The following is a 5518-nucleotide window of genomic DNA, read 5'->3' as shown; positions in this document are numbered from 1 at the left end:
ATAACTCCCGCGTAGCTTTAGCGAAGCTCCGCCGGACTTCTCCACCACCACCGACACCACGCCGTCGTGCTGTCGGATTCAAGAGGAGCTACTACTTCCGCTGCCCGCTGGAACGGGGAGGTGGACGTCGTCTTCATCAACAACCGAACGTGTGACCGAGTACGGAGGTGCTGCCCGTTCGTGGCGCCGGAACCGATCGTGATCAAGATCTTCTACGCGCTTTGCAAGCGGCAAGTGATCGTCTACCGCAGCAACAAGAGCCTCCTCTTGTAGGCTTTGGAATCTCTTCAAGGGTGAGACTCGATACCCCCTCGTTGCTACCGTCTTCTAGATTGCATCTTGGCTTGGATTACATGTTCGCGGTAGGAAAATTTTTGTTTTCTATGCAACGTTATCCTACAGTGGTATCAGAGCCGTGTCTATGCATAGATGGTTGCACGAGTAGAACACAATGTTTTTGTGGGCGTTGATGCTCTTGTTATCTTTAGTTTGAGTACTTTGCATCTTTGTGGCATAGTGGGATGAAGCGGCTCGGACTAACTTTACATGACCGCGTTCATGAGACTTGTTCCTCGTTCGACATGCAACTTGTATTGCATAAGAGGCTTTGCGGGTGTCTCGTCTCTCCTACTATAGTGAAGATTCAATTTACTCTTCTATTGACAACACTAGTATCACCGTTGTGGTTCATGTTCGTAGGTAGATTAGATCTCTCTCGAAAACCCTAAACCACGTAAAATATGCAAACCAAATTAGAGACGTCTAACTTGTTTTTGCAGGGTTTGGTGATGTGATATGGCCATAATGTGATGATGAATATGTATGAGATGATCATTATTGTATTGTGGCAACCGGCAGGAGCCTTATGGTTGTCTTTAATTTTCATGTTGAGTAGTATTTCAAAGTAGTTGTAATAGTTGCTACATGAGGTGAACAACCATGAAGCCGGCGCCATGAACCTTGACGCTACGCCGACGATGATGGAGATCATGCCCGTTGATGATGGAGATCATGTCCGTGCTTTAGAGATGAAGATCGAAGGCGCAAAGACAAAAGGGCCATATCATATCACATATGAACTGCATGTGATGTTAATCCTTTTATGCATCTTATTTTGCTTAGAACGTGACGGTAGCATTATAAGATGATCCCTCACATTAATATCAAGATAATAAAGTGTTCTCCCCTCGTATGCATCGTTGTAACAGTTCGTCGTTTCGAAGCATCTCGTGATGATCGGATGTAATAGATTCAACGATTCACATACAACGGGTGTAAGCCATGTTGCACACGCGGAATACTTGGGTTTGCTTGACGAGCCTAGCATGTACAGACATGGCCTCGGGACAACGGAAACCGAAAGGTTGAACACGAGTCATATGGATGATATGATCAACATGTTGATGTTCACCATTGAAGCTACATCATCTCACGTGATGATCGGTTTTGGTGTAGTGGATTTGGATCGTGTACCACTTAACAACTATGAGGGATGTTGTATTAAGTGGAAGTTCATTAGTAATTAGATTAAAACATGAACTAATTATCATAAACATAGTCTGAGTAGTATTTTGAATTGATTTGTAGAATTGGCATCCGTTTTCTACTATGCGCTAGTCTTGTTATTGAGATAGAAATACTGTTAAAATCTGACAAGAAACTTTACGGATTGGTACCGTATTGTTAAAGAATCAAGAATTGATTAAGTCCTATTGCAAACTTTTAGTAAACCTCACATTGTTGATTCAAAGAGCTATGATTTCAATTAGTACCTAAAGTTATCTTGTCTCCGTGAAACTTGAAGTTCAAATCTGTTTGAAAAGTAAGGAGCTGAAAATTTAGTTTTCGAAATAATCAAGGTATGAGATATATGTGATATCTAAGACCTTATTGCAAGATGATAGAATAAAGTTTGGTGAGACTACATAAACTCATAAGTTTTATGGGAATGTACGAAGGTTGAAGACGCAAGGCGTCACAATCCTCCAACTATTGGGGCACTAACGATATTCGCATATCCATGAAGTGACCATCCTTATATATGCACCGTTACTAAGACTCGTCGTTTCGAAGCATCACGTGATGATCGGGTGTGATAGATTCTACGTGTGCATAAAACGGGTGCAAGCTAGATTTGCACATGCAAACACCAAGGTTAAAACTTTACGAGCCTAGCATGTACGTACATGGTCTCGGAAAGTCGTCATGATATGATGGATAAAATTATGAGTGAAATTGTTCATCATATTACAAAGTTACTAATAGTGAAATCTGGAACACTTGTCATATGATGATCAACTTCAAAGTAAGAACCTCAAGGTTATTGGTATTTGACCAACAAACCTAGAAGTTAATGATGTTGAAGTGTTTTTCTGAATAATGAGGAAAGCTAAAAGAGAAACCGCAAAAGATATTTTGGCAAAAAGAAAAGAAAAGACTAGAAAGTCTAGCTCAGGTGTATATAAATGATATACATATTATGGTTGTATTCTTAGTTAAGTCACACTATGAAATTCTTGGGTATTAGTACTATATTGGTTGGTATGAAGTGTCATACAAAACAACGCAATACAAGAATACAATGGCCTAAGTGACTGACAAGGAATATGATAAGAATGCACGTCTGGAACAAAATAAAGTGTTATTATGTTCGTCGTTGGCATTCTATCTAGCCCTTAGGATTTATAATAAAGAACTTAATAATTGTTATTTTGCTCTGGTCAAATGAAAACAATGAGTTGTTCAAATTATGACATTACTCCATGTACGATGGATAAGTTATTATAAATCTTAATGGTGAAACACACATACATAACATCGACGCTAAAATGCCATAAGGCAAATGATTTGAATTCCACTTATTTGTGGAACCGCCATTTAGGTCATGTTAGAAATAAACGCATGAAGGAACTCCATGTAAATGGATTTTTGGAGTCATTTGATTTTTGAATCATTTGGCGCTTGCAAATCTTTTCTAAAAGAGAATGACTAAAATACCGTTCATAGGCCAAGAGTTGAACGGGCAACTAACTTAGTGAAAACATACATGATGATGTATGTGGTTCACTGGACATAGTTGTGTGCGGGAGATTCTTCTACTTCATGAAAACTTTCAACAATGAATTGAGTATATATATGTGAATATATTCAATAAGGAAGAAGTTTGAAACATTTGAATGGATTCAAATAAATTTCAGCATGAAGTGGAAATCATCGTAATAGAAAAGTCAAATATCTATGATTGGATCATGGTGGAAATATTTGAATTACGTGTTTTAGCGAACATCTAAGAGAGTTATGAAATTGTTCTACAACTCACATTTCTTGGAGTATCATAATGATGATATAGTATCCAAGATATGTATCCAAACCTTGTTGGATTAATGATGAGATAAAATATTATGACGCCATTATATTTTTGTGGATTATGCTTTAGTGACTACCGCTTTTACACTAAATAGAGCATCATCATGATCCGTTGAAATGACACCATACGAGTTATGGCATGGGTATAAACCCTAATAGTCCTTTCTTTAAATTTTGGTCTAAAGAGTTTACAAACCAAAATCGGATGGATGTCTTTGTTGGTTATCCCAGAGATTTAATTGGGAATTCTTCCCACAAGACAAAGACAAAAGTGTTTGTCAATGTTTCTTATTTCCGAGAAATTGTTTCTAGTGAAGTATTTGAGTGGGAGGACAATATATTTTGATAAGGTTTATGAACCTGAGCATAATGATCAGAGTAGCGCAGCATCGGAATTGGTTTCGGAAGCGGCCACAACGATCATGGTTCCCATGACTACAAAGTGTTTTAGTCATAGAGATCGAAGTACATATTGAACCTTGTAGGTATGGATTACTTTGTGATCAAATAAATGATTTGTGGACAAAGGATTGATTTTGAACAATGATAAACCAACTACAAACAAAGAAGTTATGATGGGCCCTGACTCCGTTAAAATGGCCATGCGCCATGAAATCCATAATAGATGAATACTTTTTGAAAGTAAATGGATCTATAGACTTGGATGAAATATCCTTGAAGAAGCTCGACTTGTTGAAAAATTGTTTACAACAAAGTTCAAAGAGTTGACTACGATAAGATTAGATCTTCCGTAGCAATGCTTATAGTCTATGTGGATTATTCTAGTAATCACTACATATTTCTTTTATGAGATATGCTAGTAGGATGGCAAAATACATTACTTATTAGAAGTATGTATTAAAAGGTGTATACAAGATACAACCAAGAGTTTTGCTGGTCCGTGGAATACTAGATAGGTATACAAACTTCAATTGGATAAAGTGAGTATCACGGAGTTGGAATCTTCACCAGATGAAATAGTCAAAAGAGTTTTTGATTTCATCAGAGACAATGAAGAGGCTTGCATTTGCAAGAAATTAAGTGGGAGCGCTAAGACACATTTATAATACTTTATGTAGGTGACATATAGTTGGTTATAAATGATGTAATTATATACTTGATTAAAAGGTTTCATTGAGAATTAACTTCAATGAAAGGATATGGACTGAAACAAATTTAGTGTCAAGATCTATGAAGATAGATTGAAACACATAAATAAGTTTAAGTCGAAGTACATATGATGGATATTGAAGTAGTTCAATATAGAAATATTAAGAAAATGTTCTTGTCATGTGAAGGTTTAACAAGATTTGAGTGTATCTGACACTCAATGAGTAAAAACACATGAGTGATTATAGATCACGAATAATATGTACACAATCAGATATCATGTGCTATAAAGTGTTATGAGCATATACCAGAATGATTCATATGATGATCATTGGACGACGAGTAAGAATATCCTTGAGTACTTTAGAAGAACTAAGGATATATATATATTTTTGTATGAAGAAATGACAAACAAATCGCTGTAAGGTGTTACACCGATATTGGTTTTGTCACATATAAAATATAATTTCAATCTCAAATTAGACTAAGTGTTGTTTAAAAGGTAGCACAATGAGCTAGAGGTTGTCTATGCTAGATTTAGAAGAGTTCTAAATATTGTGACGGATTCTACAAAAGAAGGCGGAGTATGTCATTGTTTTGACAATGACAAAGGATGTTAAGTCAAGAGGTTCTTTGAGAACTTGGTGTAGTTCCGACAGAGTCAGAACTTTGAAGCTATATTGTGTGTGACAATATAAGTGACATATTTCAGACAGTGGAATTAAGGTTCCACCAGAAGATCAAACATATATAATGCCAACTCATTTGGAAATGAGTGATGCGTTGAGACGCAAATGAATTACAAAATACATACGTTTCTGAGCGTGTCAGATCCGATGACTAAAAACCTCTCCCGTGAGCAATACATGATAAAGCACCAGAAGGCCAAGGTGTTATATCTTTACAAATGTAAACTAGACTATTGACTCTAGTGCAAGTGGGAGATCGAAGGAGATATGCCCTAGAGGCAATAATAAAGTAGTTATTATTTATATCTTTATGTTTATGATAAATGTTTATATATCATGCTATAATTGTATTA

This window comes from Lolium rigidum, chromosome 1, assembly GCF_022539505.1.
Source record: "Lolium rigidum isolate FL_2022 chromosome 1, APGP_CSIRO_Lrig_0.1, whole genome shotgun sequence".
NCBI classification, from domain to species: Eukaryota; Viridiplantae; Streptophyta; class Magnoliopsida; order Poales; family Poaceae; genus Lolium; species Lolium rigidum.
The sequence above is the reverse complement of the archived record's forward strand: the minus strand, read 5'-3'. Positions refer to the sequence as shown.